Below are 20,691 nucleotides of genomic sequence, written 5' to 3' on the forward strand. Positions count from 1 at the left end.
TCCATAGACACATCGTGGGTGGCTGAGTTGGATACTGAAAATGTTTGGTTCTAGCATACGGGTGCCATAGATGTCCCTGGGTGAAAATCCCTAAACCCGATGGTACCATAGGATGACTCCAACGTCAAGACCGAGTGGATATATGAGCGCACAAGGACCGAATACCACCAGGCCGTGTCTCCCACTGTGTCGTGGTCAGTTGGAAAGGGGTGTGGCCTTACTCGCCCAAAGGTAGGGGGCAATACTAGGCTGAGTTTAACCAGCTCATGAATGAGTTTGCTATCGACGTGCCGGATAGGTATTGACAGACTATTGGCCAGGCGGATAGTGAGGTTTCTTACGCTCACTTGGACTATGCGGCTAGGAGAGCGACAGTGCTATTTGGAGTGTATTGAACCCCGGTGATTATACAGAATGAGAACTGACTGATATATGATGAGGATTGGCATGCTTGAGTTGCATCTCGCATCGCATGGCCGTGTTATAGCCGATAGCATTCATATCTTGCACCGCATAGCCTTGGTACGGCTGATTGCATTCGTGTACTCATCACCATGATTCCGCATTACTCTGACCTTGCATTCTGAGCACACTTATATTGCGCACACACTTACACTACCCTCTAAGCTTTCTATAAGCTTATGCACGATTGATGCGTGCAGGTGACACCAGGACGCAGCTGTAGCATAGTAGCAGCAGGAGTGTGCAGACGAACTTTGGAGTTTTTATCTTTTACATTATCTTGTATTCCATTCAGATGCATTGTACTTAAAAGTTTTTTTATCATAGTGAATTTTGTGATGGTGTTCTCGTAGTTATTGTTCGTGGGTTATGCTTTTGGTTATGCTCATTATGAATCAGACTAATGATTATAAATCTTCCTTGTAGTATCCCAGGATCGGAACCTTGTAAATAGGTGCCGGGAGCCGAGAATGGGGTTCTACGGAGGCTGTCGGCGCCGGATTCAGCGATCGGGAATTTTGTGAGCCCGATTTTCTAGTTCGGGGCGTAACAGAAGTTGGTATCAGAGCATAACTTGGGAATAACCGAGAACGACATCACATGTTTGCTATGAGTTTAAGGCGGTTAGCTTCCGAGTGTGAAACCTTCCGATTGAGTTCCCTAACGTGCGATTCTCAAGGTTGATTGGCGTCATTGTTCTTTCCTATAGGACATGCCGCCCAGGAGAGTGACCCGAGCCCACCCTGCTCCACCACCTGAGGCTTCAGCTTTACCATCTGCGCCTCCAGTTCCACCACTAGAGATCCCTGCTCTCCTGCCTGAGGATGACGTTCCCCACCTGATGCTGGTGCGGATCCGACCATGCCTCGTACTTACAGTAGATGTTGCAGGCTGTGACTGCTGCGCTTCAGGGGCAGGGCAGGCGCCCAGCTATTTCTCCAGCCCAGACCGAGCAGGAACACTCGAGCGCCCTTCTTCGTGAGTTCAGACAGCTTGATCCTCCATGTTTCCAGGGCGAGCCAGATCCGACAGCAGCTGAGAGATGGCGTTCCGATGTGGAGAATATTTTTGATACCATGTCATGTATGACCGAGCAGCGAGTCCGGTTGGCAGTGTTTCTTTTCCAGGGCGAGGCCGAGCACTGGTGGACCTCCGTTACCCACGTCACAAGACTTGACTATGTCTGGACATGGGAGGACTTTATCGACCGATTCGAGGAGCAGTACTTCCCTGACCATATTCGACGTTAGAGAGCACTGGAGTTCGAGACTCTGGTGTAAGGGGACATGACCGTGGCGCAGTACGTGGCACGTTTCGTGGCACTATCGAGGTTCGTGCCATATATGGTTGATGATGAGGGGAAGAAGGCCCGTTGTTTTGAGAACGGCTTACGTTACGGTCTTCGAGGCCGTGTTATTGGACATGAGCTTCCGACTTTTCAGGCGGTAGTGCGGAGGGCTCAGATTTATGAGACTGAGTGGGCCGGCTTGCAGGGTGACCGAGATCAGAGGAGGGGTCAGAATCGGAAGAGTCAGGCCCCCTCCAGTAGCTTGCAGTAGCATCGACGGCGACAGAGGTATATGAGCCACCCACCTGCTAGAGCACCAGCAGCACCTCCAGCGTTACCCCAGCAGCCGTTTACAGAGGCTTGTTTTGGATGCGGTGGGACAGGGCACCGCTTGTTTGAGTGCCCTCGCCCTCATCTAGAGCCTCCGAGAGCACCGCAGCAGCCTCCAGTGCAGCAGCGACCTCAGCAACATCCTCCAGCACAGCAGCGACCCCATTAGCAACGACCGCAACCACCTCAGCCGCGAGGCCCCAACAGCAGCAGAGGTAGCAGTACAAGTCGCCATAGAGGCAGCATCAGCACCAGGGACCTCAGAGGGGACATACACCTCCCCAGCCAGCTCAGGTTAGGTTCTACGCAGCTCAGTAAGATCCGCAGTCATCTGGAGGAGTCATTGAGGGTATTCTTTTCGTCTCCGCATGTATCGCACGTGTACTGTTTGATTCCTGTGCATCGCATTCATTCATGTCTGAGGATTTTTGTCATTCGACTGGATGACCGACAAAGCCTGCTCGCGAGGGGTTGACTGTGTCGACACCCTTGGGGAAGGCCACAGTGTTGGGCCGCTTCTGTTTTTCTTGCCCGATTCTGGTCGGTGATATCTTTTTGCCCGCCGATCTAATTATGCTGCCGATGTCAGATTTCGACGTTATCTTGGGCATGGATTGGCTTGCCGAGTACCACGCCGTGTTGGATTGTTCCGTGAGGAATATCACATTCTCTATACCCGGCTTGCCACAATCCCAGTTCATTGCCGAGCCCAGAGGAGAGTCGCTATCTTGCTTGATGTCCTGCGCCGTTGAGGAGCCTGTTGCCATTTGTATTGATCAGTGGCCAGTTATTTGTGATTTTCCCGACGTATTCCAGGAGATTCCGGGATTGCCACCGCATCGTCATATTGAGTTCTAGATAGATCTTGTGCCTGGTACTGCACCTATCTCGAAGGCCCCGTACCGTATGGCATCGATGGAGTTGCATGAGCTGCAGCGGCAGTTGGATGAGTTACGTGAGTTGAGATTCATTCGTCTGAGCAATTCTCTGTAGGGAGCGCCGGTACACATCGTCAGGAAGAAGGATGGCTCGTTGAGGCTCTGCGTGGATTACCGCGAGCTCAACTGGGTCACGATTAAAAACAAGTATCTGCTCCCGAGGATAGATGATTTGTTTGATCAGCTGTAGGGTGCACAGTTCTTTTCAAAGATTGACCTGCGTTCCGGTTATCATCAGATTCGTGTCCGAGAGAAGGACATCCCGAAGACAGCTTTCAGGACACATTATGGTCATTTTAAGTTTCAGGTCATGTCCTTTGGGCTGACCAATGCACTCGCGGTCTTCATGCAGTTGATGAATGAGTTCTTCCGTCCATATCTCGATCAGTTTGTGATGGTCTTCATCGATAACATTCGAATATATTCGAGGACCCGTGAGGACCATATGCAGCATTTGGAGATCACTTTGCAGACCCTCCGTGCCCACCAGCTGTATGTGAAATTGGAGAAGTGCGAGTTCTCGCAGGAGGAGGTGAGATTCCTTGGTCACGTGGTGACGAGGGAGGGTGTCACAGTGGACCCCTCAAAGGTTGAGGCAGTGCGTCAGTGGAGCCAGCCCACGACTGTATCCGAGATCCGCAGTTTCCTTGGTTTAGCGGGATACTATCGATGTTTCATTGAGGGCTTCTCCCGTATCGCATCCCCGTTGACCAGGTTGACTCGGAAGGGTGTAGAGTTTATTTGGAGTGACGCCTGTGAGCGAGCATTTGTGGAGCTGAAGGACTGTCTGACGTCCGCTCTTATCCTCACTCTTCCCTCTGGGAGTGATGGATTTGTTATATTTACTGATGCTTCGCGTATTGGATTAAGTGCTGTCCTGATGCAGCACGGCAGGCCTGTAGCCTTCGCGTCTCGTCAGCTCAAGGTCCATGAGCTGAACTATCCCACACACGATTTAGAGCTGGCAGCAGTTGTCTTTACATTGAAGGTGTGGAGACACTATCATTATGGGTCAGGTTCGAGCTCTTCTCTGACCACAAGAGCTTAAAGTATTTATTCTCTCAGTCCAAGCTGAACATGAGGCAGAGACGCTGGATGGAGCTTCTGAAGGATTATGATTTCGACCTCCAGTATCACCCAGGCAAGGTGAATGTGGTGGCAAATGCCCTCAGCCATCAGCCACGAGGCCTGGTAGCACATATGATGATTCAGGAGTGGAGGATGCTCGAGGATATAGCAGAGTACGACTTTGATTTTGGTCTGCAGTCTTCTATTGTTCAGCTATCGAGCCTGTCAATTAAACCTTCTCTTGTCGCAGGGTGATTGAGGCTCAGCAGACAGATGAGTCGTTATAGGATTACCGAGCAGAGGCAGCATCTGAGAGTCAGACAGATTGGCAGATTGGTGCTAATGGTGGACTTCTCTTCAGAGGCCGATTATGTGTCCCGGATATTCCCGAGTTGCGCAGAGATCTTATGATCGAGGCACATTGATCGCGGTTTTCCATCCACCCTGGCTCGACGAAGATGTATCGTGATATGAGGTGACAGTATTTTTGAGCAGGGATGAAGCGTCAGATTGCCAGTTTTGTGGCCAAGTGTGACACATGCCAGCGTGTCAAGGCCGATCACCAGAGACCTCCTGGTTTATTGCAGCCATTGCGTGTCCCGACATGGAAGTAGGAGCACATATCTACTGATTTTATCATGGGTTTGCTGAGGACTCAACGCTGTCATGACGCTATCTGGTTTGTTGTGGACCGTCTGACGAAGTCGGCACATTTCCTTGCGATTCGTGCGACTTGGCCTTTGGACCGGCTTGCTAGGTTATTCATCGAGGAGATTGTGAGACTGTACGGTGTTCCGGTCTCGATCGTTTCTAACCGAGATCTGAGGTTCATGTCTCAGTTTTAGAAGAGCTTTTAAAGAGCTATGGGCACTGATTTGCAGCTCAGTACCACGTATCATCCGCAGACCGATGGCCAGACCGAGAGGGTTAACCAGATCTTTGAGGATATGCTTCGGGCCTGCGTGATTGACTTCGGGGGTAGATGGGATGAGCATCTGTGATTGGCTGAGTTCGCATACAACAACAGCTATCAGGTGACCATTGGCATGGCTCCTTTTGATGCATTATATGGCAGACCATGCAGATCTTCGAGTTGTTGGACTAAGGTTGGAAAGCGGCATCTCCTAGGTCCCGAGCTCATGCAGCAGACGTCAGAGGCTATTGATATCATCAGGCAGAGGATGCGCACAGCTCAGAGCCGGCAGAAGAGTTTTGCTAATCGCCGGCATCATCCCTTGGAGTTTGATGTAGGGGACCATGTGTATCTCAAGGTCTCGCCCATGAAGGGCGTAGTTCGATTTGGAGCGAAGGGCAAGCTTGCCCCGAGATTCATAGGACCTTTCGAGATCACTGAGCGCATTGGCACCGTGGCCTATCGACTTGCCTTGCCATCTCAGTTGTCTGGATTCCACAACATTTTCCACTTCTCTATGTTGAGAAAGTGTGGGTCAGACGTAGTTCCTGTCATTGATTAACAGCCGTTGGAGGTTCGTGAGGACGCTTCTTACATTGAGCAGCCAGTTCGTATCCTTGATCGGAAGGAACAGGTCCTCCGAACCAAGGTCATTCCTTTGGTGAAGGTTCAGTGGGGTCACCATTCTGTTGATGAGGCATCTTGGGAGAGCAAGGCTGAGATTCGAGAGCGCTATTCCCATCTCTTTGATGATTGATCATATATTGTATCATGTATGCTGTCTCCGATTTTATTGATGATGCCTTGTTTCCTCTTCTATCATGAGTTAAGTCTAGTTGCAATGATTGTGTAAATTTCAAGGATAAAATTTTTATTTGAAGGAGAGAGTTGTAACACCCGTGTCCTAGTCTGTACCATTCCATTACCTTCCACGGTCCTTCCAGTCGAATTTCGGCAACCTTCGCACCGTATCCGACATTTGCGCGCGATCCTAAGCCGAGTCCCGCATACCGAATTCGGTTCAAACCGAAACATTACGGTGACCTTATAAATAGGTTGAATGGTAAATAAATATTACGGTGGGCCCTCTCCCTGACCGTGGGCCCCATGGTAAATAAACATTACGGTGGGCCCTAGTCCCACCCCTGGTCCACGTGTCCCTGTCAACAGGTTGGATGCAAATAAATATTATAGTGGGCGCCCTGGTCCACGCAACCCTATCAACAGGTTGTATGGAAAATAAACATTACAGTGGGCCCAAGTTGGGTGGAAAATAAACATTACTGTGGGCCCAGGTTGGGTGAAAAATAAACATTACTGTGGGCCCCATGTCTGAGTGACCTTGTTAATGGGATGGATGGAAAATAAACATTATGGTAGGCCCCACTTGGGACCCACTTAAGTATGTATTGTAATCCACACCCTCCATTAGTGTGGGCCCCACCATGATGCATGTGTTTCATCCAAACCGTCCAATCATTTTGGAAAATATTTTAATGCCATGTGATAAGGCCCATCTTGGTATGTTTGTAGGCCGTCCTTTGAGGCCCACCGTGATACATACAAGGCCCACCTTGAATTGTATAAGGCCCATATTATGAGGCCCATTGTGATGTATGCAAGACCCATGTATAAGGCCCATTTGATGTACTGGAGGCCCATGGGTCAAGGCCCTATAGGACGTACATAAGGCCCATAGTAGTATGATTCCACCATGGTATACGTGTTAATCTTATAGCGGGCTACACCTTCGGAGCAATGATGGTTAGATGCCCACATTGTAAGAATGATGTCGGTTAAATGTCTGCATTGTCACTTTCTCCCTAGGGCCTATTAATAGGCCCATACTTGCAGTGTGTAGGCCGTCTAGGCCCATCTTCGTTTTGATCAGAGCCCATCACCACATAACATGTATAGCATAGACCCATGATTCATGATCATATGCATCATATGTATGCCTCATATGAGAAGTGATTGATCATAGCATATGCTTTCAGGCAGATCGTTTATGGGATCCCTGATAGGTAGAGTCGCCCCACATGAGCGCTCAGTACGCACAGGATTGTTGCATGCTTGGTAGGGTGATTTATACACTTGCATTTGTGTGATCATGATTATTGTATGCCCTAGCAACATCAGGGCCATAGCTTCCACAGACACATCATGGGTGGCTGAGTTGGATACCGAAAATGTTTGGTTCTGGCATACGGGCGCCATAGATGTCCCTGGGTGAAAATCTCTAAACCTGATAGTACCAGAGGATGACTCCAACGTCGAGACTGAGTGGATATATGAGCGCATGAGGACTGAATACCAGGAGGCTGCGTCTCCCACTGTGTTGTGGTCGGTTGGAAAGGGGTGTGGCCTTACTCGCCCGAGGGTAGGGGGCAATACTAGGCTGAGTTTGACCATCTCGTGAATGGGTTCGCTATTGACGTGCCGGATAGGTATTGGCAGACTATTGGCCAGGCGGATAGTGAGGTTTCTTACGCTCACTTGGACTGTGCGGCTAGGAGAGCGACAGTGCCATTTGGAGTGTATTGAACCTCGGTGATTATCTAGAATGAGAACTGTACTGATATATGATGAGGATTAGCATGCTTGATTTGCATCTCGCATCACATGACCGTGTTATAGCTGATAGCATTCATATCTTACACCGCATAGCCTTGGTACGGTTGATTGCATTTGTGTACTCATCACCATGATTCCGCATTACTCTGACCTTGCATTCTGAGCATGCTTATATTGCGCACACACTTACACCACCCTCTAAGCTTTCTATAAGCTTATGCACGATTGATGCATGCAGGTGACGCCAGGACGCAGCCGTAGCATAATAGCAGCAGGAGCGTATAGACGAACTTTAGAGTTTCTATCTTTTGCATTATCTTGTATTCCCTTCAGATGCATTGTACTTAAAATTTTTCGATCATAGTGGATTTTATGATGGTGTTCTCGTGGTTATTGTTCGTGGGTTATGCTTTTGGTTATGCTCATTATGAATCAGACTAATAATTATAAATCCTCCTTGTAGTATCCCAGGATCAGAATCTGGTAAATGGGTGTCGGGAGCCGAGAATGGGGTTCTACGGAGGCTGTTGGTGCCGGATTCGGCAATCGGGAATTATGTGAGCCCAGTTTTCGAGTTCGGGGTGTGATAATACATGCCCTCGCCTGCACTACCTCAACGACATCATCTCACGATCGCGGCATACACCACTCCGGACACGTGCTCTTCAACGCCTAAGGGACATGCATTGCGATGCATTGTCATGTTAACTGAGTGATTTATTAGTCATATTCATACAGTAGGTTGAGAAAGCTAAGGTACCTTCCTTTATATCATTTACCCAAACAATGATCCATCTAGGGTCGTCAATCATGGTTAATCACATACGATAGGCAAGTTCGCAAGTTCACACTATAGGTTACTACGGGATGCTCGTCACCTCAGCATAAGCTTAATTCACACTCGAGGTCACTACAAGGGGCTCATCACCCGATAGTAGGCATATTTTATACTCGAGGTTACTGCGAGAAAGGCTCATCACCTTAAAGTAGGCAGACGGCTCGAATATAGTGTCTCATACCACCATATTTAGCTCATGAGTTTGGGTTGCTCAATGGACACTACGGGGAGGCTCGTCTGTCACACCCCAAACTCGAAAATCAATCTCAAAAAATTTTCGATTGTCGAATCCAGTACTGATAGCTACCGTAGTACCCCATTCTTGGCTCCCAATGCGCATACGCCAGATTCCGATCCTGGGATCATACAAGGAGGATTTTCCAACGTGCATTTGCCTTGTAATAAACATAACCACAAGTTTACCCAAATGACAAAGGCAACATCATCATCACATATCTACTAATATAAACAGTTTAATACAATGCTGAAAGGGAAATACAAATGTCAAAAATCAAAGCTCCAAAAGTCTGTTGCATAGTCCAAGCTCAACGCTGCTACAACCTAATGCCACTTGCACGTATCTATCGAGCATAAGCTTATAGAAAGCTTAGAGGGTGGTGAAAGTGTGCGTAAGGTAAGTGCCAAGTAAGCAATATCAGAGTATTCAGAGTAAGCGAAAATATACTAGTAAGTCCATGAGTCATATAATATCAGAGTACGCAATACAAATCAGCTATGCAAATGAGGAGTCATAGAGAGCCAAATATCAGATGCCGAGGATACAATGCAACATGTAAATCCTGCTAAGTCCGTCTAGGCCATATAAGTGCAGAAACATAGCAACCCAAAATGCCACATGCCTGCGGATGTAATGCAATATGCGATGCGAATGAAATGACCAAGTTGAAGTGTGAAGTCGAGATGATAGTACGTAGTATCACAGGCTACAGGGTCCACCAGAAGGGACTTCTATCCAAACCAGTCCCATACATAAATTTAGATACTCAGACACAATGTGGTAAACTCCTGATCTTAGGTTAGTCGTGCGCCCCAACTGAAATCCTGGCCATTGTGAAGGTACACGTAAAAAATAGTTGCGCACCACCAACCCGAGTGGATAGTGAATGAATGAATGAATGAATGAGTATGCAACTCCTGCTCAATAAGTCCATATATCAGAACGGTTCCTCTCTAAGATCATCACAGGGGTCTATTAACTATACGCTAGCTTGCTACCCCTATCCGAGCTCACAATTGGGTAAGTGGAAGAGACCTCACTATCCGCTGCCAATATCGGGCCTGAATCGTCGATAGCGGACCCATTCCTTAAGCCGGTCAGACTCAACTTAGATATTGCCCCCTCACTTAGGCAGGTAAGGTCACACCCCTTTCCAACAGACCACGACACAGTGAGAGACGCGGCCTACTGATATACTGCCCTCATATGCTCATATAAATCCACTTGGTCTTGACGTTGGGGCGTCTCCTAGCCACGGAGGTTTAGGGATTTACACCCAGGGAATCTATGACGCCCATATGCTAGAATCAAATATTTTTGGTGTCCCATTTGGCCATCCACGATATGCCTGTGGAGGCCACAACCCTGATGTTGCTAGGGTGTACAGTACTTACAACATGCAATGCAAGATACATGAGTCATACAATTCAGTCATGCATCCATCTTACGCATATCGTGCGCTTATGTGAGACAATCTCTGCCTATCAGGAAGTCTCATAGCAACCTGTCCAATGACATATGCAATGGTCAATCACATCTCATAACAGACATGTAGATGATGCGTATGGGTATGTATTATGATGCTATGTTGTCACATACTCATAATTGGTGTCGATAACCGGCCTCGATAATCGGCCTCGACAATCGGTCTAAGGGAAGGTCACAATGTGCACATTTAACCAACATTGCCCATCAACGTGGTCATTTAACCAACATTGCTCCCAAGGAATGACCCACATAGAGCCAAACATATAATGAGCTCGTGGCCTCACATAAGGGCCATATACACATCAAGTGGGCCGCATTGCATGGGCCTCGAATACATCACATTGGGCCTCACCCACGGGCCTCGAATACATCACATTGGGCCTTGCCCATGGGCCTCGAATACATCACATTGGGCTTCACCCATGGGCCTCGAATACATCACATTGGGCCTTGCCCATGGGCCTCGAATACATCACATTGGGCTTCGCCCACGGGCCTCGAATACATCACATTGGGCCATGCCCATGGGCCTCGAATACATCACATTGGGCCTTGCCCATGGGCCCCAATACATTACATCGGGCCTCATCAAATGGGCCCCAAATACATTAAATGGGTCGCATCACATGGGCCTCATATAAATCAAGGAAGGCCTCAACGGACGACCACAAATACATCAAGATGGGCTTCATAAGGCAGCCCATGATTTGGCAAAAATAGATGGACAGTGGGTCAAACACATACATCATGGTCGGTCCCACATGCTATGGCGGACGATGTGGATATAACATACATAATGAGGGATCCACAACCTCTAGACGGTGTGGATATATATCACATAAATCAAGGCAGGCCCCATAGACCATGGTAACATCACTACAACAGCCATATAGCTGGAGTGAGGTCCACCAACCATCCCACCTCCCACACGTGGGGATGGAGTGGGTAAAACACTTACATCAGTAGGTCCCACGTGGGGCCCACCATAACGTTTATCTGTCATCAACTGTTGATAAGGTCACACGGACCTGGATAAAGAGAAAAAATGAACTTCATAATGATCCAAAACTTCTATCAACCTAAAAAGGGTTTCAATGGTAGCCGTTCAATCACACTGTTTCCTGCCATGTGGGCCACCCGAGTCCCACACGCGGCTGACTTTTGGAGGTGGCCCACTGCTGGAAGGTGGCCTACCCAATGCACGGTGTTAATATGCATCACACACATCACGATGGGGCCCAGGTAAGGACCTACGTCCCTGCTTGTCCGTCCACAGCGCAGTGCAGGACGCTGCTGCGTGTCCTCTGGATGGTCAGTAGCAGCAGCGTTGCTGCTGTGTTATTTAAATTTTTTTTTTGAAAACCTATTTTCTTGAGGTTTTTCGTATACGGGGCCTGCATCAGGTGAATCCGACCTAGCTGTTGGATTCCAGGGCTCAAGACAGACCCATAAGCCCAATATTCAATATATTTCGGTGTGTAGAAACATCAAGTGGATTTCAAAGGTAAAAGAACATTATTTTCTATGCTATGGCCTGCTAGATAGTCGGATTGGCTTCATTTTTCGGCTCAACGCCTAAAATGAGTTGGGAAATAGGATGGATGGCGTGGATTGAAGTCATACATCATGGAGGGGCCTACATGAGCGGCCCACCTAAAAAGCTTAAATCAAGCTAAATATATTATTTTATTTGTTAGTGCATCCACTGTCTGTTCACACTTCACTCCACGTCCAGCATCTAGGGATGCTGGACGGTGTGAATATAACTCACCAGGTGGGTCCCACATGGACGTGGCCTCACTTGATTGGATCTATCTAATATTTGTATTTTCCCAACATCCTTCAGGTAGGGCCCACGTGGTTTGGTCGGCCATGGGGTCCATTTAATGGACGGTCAAGACACCATATACACTCATCATGTGGGCCACAAAATAAAGGAAGGAGAGAGAGAGAGAGAGAGAGAGAGAGAGAGAGAGAGAGAGAGAGAGAGAGAGAGAGACGTGATGGAGGGGAGGGACCCCGCCACTATGGGCCCTCCCTATATACATACAACAAGATGGGTCGCACATATGTGGGCCCTCAAATGACAAAATCAATAAATAAAATCAATAAACAAAATCAATATGGGTCCCACATATAACTGCTATTATGACCATGATGAAGCAATCCATTTCCTATGGACAACATTGGAGGGGCCGACCATTTGGATAGGCCGTGTTTATATCTGTATTTGCAGGTACCACACTCTTAACCTAAACCACACCCTAAACCTATAACCTAAACCTAAATCTAGACCTTAACCTAAACATAAACATATACTTATAACCTATAACCTAAACCTAAACATATAACCTATACTTATAACCTTAACCTAAACTTATAACCTTAATATAAATCTATTCTCAAATCCCAAAACCTATACTTATAAGCTAAACCTAGACCTTAACCTAAACCTAAACCTATACTTATAACCTATAACCTGTAACCTAAACCTTAACCTAAACATATAACCTATAACTTATAACCTAAGCCTATACCTAAACCAAAAACCTTAACCTAAACCTAAACCTATAACTTAAACCTAAACCTATAACCTATAACCTAAACTTATAACATAAACCTATTGTCAAATCCCAAAACCTATAACCTAAACCTAAACCTAAACTTATAACCCAACCTAAACCTAAACTTATAACCTAAACCTATTCTCAAATCCCAAAACCTATAACCTAAACCTAAACCAAAACCTATAACCCAACCTAAACCTATACTTATAACCTAAACCTATTCTCAAATCCCAAAACCCATAACCTAAACCTTAACCTAAACCTATAACCTATAACCTAAACCAAAACCTATAGCCTAAACCCGAACCCGAACCCGAACCCGAACTCGAATCCCTAAACCTTAACCTAAACATATAACCTATAACCTATAACCTAAGCCTATACCTAAACCTAAAACCTAAACCTAAACCTAAACCTGTAACTTAAACCTAAACCTATAACCTAAACCATATAACCCATAACCTATAACCTAAACTCAAATCCTTAAACCTTAACCTATAACCCAACCTAAACCTATACTTATAACCTAAAACTATTCTCAAATCCCAAAACCTAAACCTAAAACTTAAATGTATTCTCAAATACCTAAACCTAAACCTAAAACCTAAATGTATTCTCAAATCCCTAAACTTAAACCTACACTTAATCCTAATCTCAACTCCCTAATCTAAACCTATAACCTAAACCTAGACCTTAACCTAAATATAAACCTATACTTATAACCTATAACCTAAACCTTAACCTAAACCTATTCTCAAATCCCAAAACCTATACCTATAACTTATAACCTAAACCTAAACCTATAACCTTAACCTAACCTTAAAACCTAAATCTAAATGTATTCTCAAATTCCTAAACCTAAATCTACATGTAATCCTAATCTCAACTTGCTAACCTAAACCTAAACCTAAACTTGAAAATTCAAACCTAAACCCGATCCCGAACCCGAACTTGATTTCCTAAACCTAAACCTTAACCAATTCTCAATTCCCAAAAACTATAACCTATAACATATAAACCTAAACCTATAACCTAAACCTAAACCTAAACTTATAACCTTAACCTAAACCAAAACCTATAACTATAACCTATATCATATAACCTATAACCTAAACCTATAATCTAAACATAAACCTAAACCTATAACCTAAATGTATTCTCAAATCCCTAAACCTAAACTTACACCTCATCCTAATCTCAACTCCCTAACCTAAACCTAAACCTAAACTTGAAAACCCAAACTTAAACCCAATCCTGAACCCGAACCCGATTTCTTATACATAAATCTTAACCTATTCTCAATTCCCAAAAGCTATAACCTATAACATATAACCTATAACCTAAACCTAAACCTAAACTTGAAAACCCAAACTTAAACCCAATCCCGAACCCAAACCCGATTTTTTAAACATAAATCTTAACTTATTCTCAATTCCCAAAAACTATAACCTATAACATATAACCTATAACCTAAACCTAAACCTAAACCTTAACCTTAACCTAAACCAAAACCTATAACCTAAACCTTAACATAACCTAAACTTATAACCTATAACCTAACATTAACCTAAACCTAAACCTAAAACCTAAACCTAAACTCAACTCCCTAACCTAAACCTAAACCTAAACTTGAAAACCCAAACCTAAATCCGATCTCGAACCCAAACCCGAACCCGATTTCCTAAACCTAAACCTTAACCTATTCTCAATTCCCTAAAGCTATAACCTATAACCTAAACCTAAACCTAAAACCTAAATGTATTCTCAAATCACTAAACCTAAACCTATAACATTAACATAAACTTATAACCTAAACCTATAACCTATAATATTAACCTAAACCTATACTTATAACCTAAACTTATTCTCAAATCCCAAAACTATAACCTAAACCTAAACCTATAACTTAAACCTAAACCTGAACCTATAACCTAAACTCAATTCCCTAAACCTTAATATATAACCTAACCTAAACCTAAACCTATAACCTACACTTATAACTTAAACCTAAATCTAAACCTAAACCTGTAACCTTAACCTAAACGTAAAACCTAAACCTAAACCTAAAACGTAAATGTATTCTCAAATCCCTGAACCTAAACTTATAACCTACGACATTAACATAAACTTATAACCTAAACCATATGGTGAGACCATTCCTTGGGAAGTGGGTACTTGTGGCTACCAATGGTCCTCCTTGCGGAAATCGTCCAGACGTTTATTTTGGCCCTACAAACCATATGGTGAGACCATTCCTTTTGTGTCAATTTCATTCCTCTTTGAGTTTTTATTAATTCATTAAGACAAAAAAATGGTTATACATGATGCACTTCTTTCACTTTTTTTTTCTTTCCCCCAATGGTCATACTGATTTATGAATGCCATGACTATTTGTAAGATGATGGAATATACGAAGCTGTTACAGGAAGTAACTTTGTCCTTACTAGAGTTGCATTTCGAGACAACTCTTCAAAGTACTACATAAATGACCGTGGAAGTAATTTTATAGAGGTTACTAAGAAATTGAAAGGAAAAGGAGTGGACTTGGACAATAATCGGTTTTTGATTCTTCTGGTGGGTGATGGCTGAAAAAGGCCTATTTACTTGTGAAAAAAATATCATACCGTCAAAATATATCTTCTCTTTCAATTCTTTATAATTGAAATTTCAGGGTGAAGTCGAACAAATTTCTCTAATGAAGCCAAAGATTTGTATTTTCAGCATTATTGTAATTGTAATTGATTGAATGAAGGATTGTAATTGGTTATAATTATAATTGATTGAATGAAGGATTGTAATTGATTATAATGGAATGAATGAATGATTGTAATTGATTGTAGTAGAATGAATGAATGATTATACAGGTGGTAATTGAATGAACAAATGATTATATATATTTTTTTAATGTACGAAATAGCTACGGATATTGACTGAAGCCGGTAATCCGACAGCTATAGCCATTGTTAAATTTGGCATATTGCTACAGACTTTTAGCTATAAATAATATCCGTAGCTGTTTATATTTATCGCTACAGATATAATTGCTACGGATTATATCTGTAGCTGTTGTAACCTATAGCTACGGATTAAATTCGTAGCTATAGGTTCCAAACCTATTGTTACGGCACCTACGACTACGGTCATGCTACAGACTAGAACCATAGCCATAGGTTTAAGGCTATGGATTTTATCTGTAGCCTTTGCCCCGTTTTCTGGTAGTGGTCGTGTAGGCTCGACTCAAAGTCCAACAACATTTTTTGGTCCCACTGGACCAGTCGAGTGCATTACTCGACCAGTTGAGCAGGCCATTCGACCAGTCGAGCAGGCCACTCGACCAATTGAGTAACGGTCTTATCTTATCGCGCCAGAAATTTTAAAATTTTGTTGGTCTTTCGACCAGTCGAACCAACCCTTAAACCAGTCGAGTGAACAGTATTTTCACTTATATATAAAGTATGAATTTCAGAGTTTATTCATTCATTAAAAGAAAAATCAAGACACCACTTTGGGAGATAAGTTTGTGAATTTATTAAGCTATTCTGTGCTCATTTTAAATTCTCTTTAATTAGCTGTTGCTATTTGATTTTGAGATCTTCATTCCAATCTTATATTAAGAAGGGATTTGAGTTTTTTCCTTTTTTGAGATCAAAATAAAATCAAGTTAGCATAAGTTAATTTAATTAAAAAACATTTAGAACTAGAACCTTTTCATCTGTGAGACTGGATATTGAACATCTTCGTCTTCATCGGATCGGTTCTACCAAGCGTCTTTAAAGGAGAATTTTCAGGTAAGTATTATTTACAATTTTGTATCTTTTTTGTTTTTGAGGTTGTGCCAGAAAAAAAATCTCTTTTTTTGGTTTTGTCTAAGGTGATCTAGAAAATCTCAGAGTGTGGGGTTTTTGGAATTATGTAAGCCCAATCAAAGACACAATTTTGAAGGTTTTAAGGTAAACCTTGGAAAACCTTTTTTCATAGTGAACGCTAATATCCCAAGGGAGTGGATATTAGGAGTAGAGTAGTTGTGTGGCTGTTTTCCAACAGTTGGTGTACACACAAGAAAACCACTATAATTCCTGAAGTTGTGGTGAATGATTGAATGTACTTATGTGTTTAAATGTTGTAATTTATTTTAAGCATTTGCGGTAAATGGTGTAATTTATTTTAAGCACTTGTAGGAATGTTGTAATAACTTAGTTTATTTTATTTGCCATTTCCTTTGCTTTTTTGTTAGTTTGGGTTTTTGATACTTACAAACGTTCTAGTAAGGTTGTCCTGTCATAAGCCTTTGGTTTTTGGTGTTAGATTGTCCTTAGACCTAAGTTTGTATCAACCTCTTAAGACTAGTACATTTGAAGTTGTTATTCTTGTGCTTTATTATTATTTGAATTGTGCCATCTTTCTTACAATTCCGCAATTATTTTATTTTAATTTGGCATAATCCTATTCAACCCCTCGTTAGGACGTATAGCTCGGCCTTTTCAACTTCCAAAGCCCATTATTTTACAAATAAAGGTAATGGTTTTATAGGTATTTTCTCAAACACCTTCTAAGTAGAGATTAATAAATGAAGAAAATTAGAGGAGGAAAAAAAGAATTTCGAATTTGGAGAAAATACGAACCAATTCGTAGACAGTTGAAATCGTCTTGCGAATCATCAGAATTTTGCTACAGAAGAGAAATCCGGCAATGTACTAGAAATCATCGGACGAGGAAGTCATTGGCTTTGATGGTACCCCCCTAAGAGCCAAAACATTCTAGATGCCATTGGTTTTGATGGTATCCAGAGGATGGTCGATCTTCTCCGCTAGCATGTTTGTACAAGTCAAATGCATCATTGTTTCTATACAAATCTGCAAAACAAGAGAATTTAAAAAGGGTAGAGAAATGAAAAGGGTTTGGCGGGAGAGGGTGCTAGGGTCTGGCGGCCGTATTTTGAAAAGGGGGGAGAAATGAAAAGTGTTTTAGGGTTTTTAATTAACATTTGAGTGGATCCGAGTTGAGCCGAGTCGAAGCGAGTATTGATCTAAGTTGAGCTGAGCTGAGGTCAGCTTGAACTCATTTTCGAGCTATAAAAAATGGCTTGACTCGGATTGAACTCAGTTTCGAGTCAAGCTTTTTCGAGCCGAGTCGAGCAAGTTAACTGAGCAGGCTTGGTTCATGTACACCCCTAACCATGATGTATGTTTTGTATCTACATTGCCCATCTCCAAAGCTCAAGAGGACCCCACCATAGAAAAACAATATGGAGAGTGACGCCCACCTTTAAAAAATTTTAAAAGCCACAAAAGTTTTTGATCAAGCCAATATTTGTGTTTTCCCTTCTTTCATATCTGCTTTAACACATCAATAGGTGGGATCTGAAATAAACATCATGGTGGACCTTCGGAAGGTTTCAATGATGGGCATCACTCTCATTACTATTTTCTATGGTGGGGCCCACCCCCAGCCTTGGACCCGCCTCATTCTTTAGACCATGCCCTAAAATGATCTCAAAATGTATGGACGGTGTGGATACAACACATACACCATGGTGGGGCCCACAGAAGTTGCTGACGTCACTTCAGTGCCCAGTCTCGCTACTCAGTATGTAAGTATCCCATCCGCGTCCCCTTTGAACCGTTCACACAACGCGGGGAGCACGGGGAGCGTAGGCGCTCGTCTTCCCACGACATGTATCTACTCCCCCTACCACCAATCCTGTGTGGCTGGTGGTTGGTGCTCTGTGAGCCCATCATGATGCATGTGTTTTATACATTCCGTTTTTCCATTTTTACCCATCATTTTAGGGCTTCACACAAAAAATGAGAGGGATATATATCTCTGGTGGACCACACCACAGGAAAACAATAGTGATTGGATATCCACCATTAAAATTCTCCTAAGGCCCACTATACTGTTTATTTGACATCCAATCTATTGATTATGTCATACAGGCCAGATGAAGGGAAAAAAACAAAGAATAACTTGATCCAAAACTTTTATGCCCCCGGGAGGTTTTAACGGTTGACTTGAGTTTTATTCAATTTTCATTGGTTTTTGCAGAGTTTTATTCAATTTGAATTGGTTTTTATGATGTGGCCCACTTGAGTTTCACATGTAACACATTTTTCAACACTGAGGTCTTGGTATCAATTCCCTGTTGGGTGGCTAATGGTGGAGTGTGTACTAACAAGCTAACACCATAAAGTAAAAAGTCACGGCACAGGAAAAACGTTGTAAAACCAATGGCATATATTCACTAAGGTGGACCCACGCAGAATTTGAACGATTAGGACTTTTCATGTCAGCTGTTTTCCATTGTCTATCCCACCTGTGGGTTGAAGGACCTGATTTTTTTGGGCCCAGTCCATATGAAAGTGGGCCACTACGATGATTTCCTAGTACAAAAATAGGCCGATCCTCTCGCTAGGTGGGCCACACCAGTTTCACCAACTCATAACCATTGGCATCTACGCTCTGTCCTGCTCTGTGTGGATTCACCTGATTTTCACATCAGGTGATCTTCACGGTGTGCCCCACCTTTTGTCCGCATGGGATATTCAACGTATTTGAGACGTTCGGTGGGAATGAATGGTTGTGTCGTAACTTACATTACAGCCAACGGACTCTGATCATTTCTCGGCGTAGACTACATGAAATAGAAGTCCGCGGGGTGGGACCCACTTTGGGTGGTCAAAATTATTGACATAGTCTGGCCTGTTTTAGGAGTTTGGCCTATCGCAACCACCCAACTAGTAGATATGATCCTTGGATGTAAACGGTTGGCCTTCTAGCTTTTAGCCGTACATTTGATGGATCCTACCTGACCAACGGTTTGACCCCGATGAGCCATCCAGGTGGAGCTCCACTTGAGGAACGGTTTCGATCATCGAATGTGGCCCTTCTGTAAGTCGAATGCAGGCCGTTGTTGTTTTTCTTCTTAACCATCTATCTGCAAGCCACTAACTAGAATATTCAGGTGAGCGTACTGAAAAAAAAAAAAACAGACCAACGGTCTAGATCACAGGAAGATTGCGCCGTACTCGCACAAAAAGGAAAATTCGAGTGTACTATACATATCTTCTGGTCTAGGCTCGCCCAAGGATTTATTGGCTTCAAAGCGTGAGATTCCTAGTGGGGCCCATGGTTCGGTAATCATAACCACTGATTCCATGTGCTCATTCTGTACAGCCGTCCACAAAAAATGTCCTCGATAAAAAAATACTAATGATTCAATTCATAGCCAGAAAATAGAAAGTCAAGGAAGAAAATACATCAACGGTCCATATTCGACTAAAAATGCCAAAGGTTGTTTTTCTTTTTCTATTTTTTTAAATGGACGAGAAACAAGGGAGACCGGAAGAATACTGTAGAGCCATCCCTATGCAGTAATCTCTGCAGTACATGTGGCAGTACGGTGTATAAATCAGATCTATCTCTATTATGAATAGCTACTATTTGAAAATCAAACCTATAATCCAATCCATCCATCACTCTCCTTCAATTTCACCCGCTAAATATTTGATATTATCTATCTCAATTTCTTACCGTCTGTTTGATGACCACCGATCGAAGGGATACAACCGTCGGACCCATGTATATTTTCTCCATTTCTTTATCCATTGTAGGAAAAATCATATGAATGGTCCTGATTTACAGATAACCCTACGAAGATTCGATGGAGAGATGGCTCTACCTTATCCAGTTCTTCGGCTCTCCGTATCATCGCAAAAAATATCACACACGTGGTTTAATCAAGAGCTTCGCTAAGCCCACACGCGTGTGCAATAATGTACACGCCACACATGTGCCAGCATCGTACGGTGCGAGATCTAATCCATCTATCAGGTTGGTCCGACCTTGTACATGGTTTCCTAAAAGTAAATTTTGTCCACTCAACAGGTGGGCCCCAATTCAGGAACTTCAGCCAAGATTTTCAGAGCCGTATATTTTTTTTTGCAAACTGTGTCCCACCTGACCATTGGATCAAAATGATTTAAGTTTA

The 20,691-nt window shown here is 43.5% G+C and overlaps 1 long non-coding RNA gene across 1 annotated transcript; it reads left to right on the forward strand.

Moving 5' to 3' along the window:
• The first annotated feature begins 14,757 nt into the window (after nucleotides 1-14,757).
• Nucleotides 14,758-15,535, forward strand: LOC131235491 (uncharacterized). Its single transcript, XR_009166168.1, has 2 exons — nucleotides 14,758-15,278; nucleotides 15,376-15,535. It is a non-coding gene; the product is annotated as an uncharacterized LOC131235491 (long non-coding RNA).
• Nucleotides 15,536-20,691: the final 5,156 nt, after the last annotated feature.

This window comes from Magnolia sinica, chromosome 19 (genome assembly GCF_029962835.1).
Source record: "Magnolia sinica isolate HGM2019 chromosome 19, MsV1, whole genome shotgun sequence".
Lineage (NCBI taxonomy): Eukaryota > Viridiplantae > Streptophyta > Magnoliopsida > Magnoliales > Magnoliaceae > Magnolia > Magnolia sinica.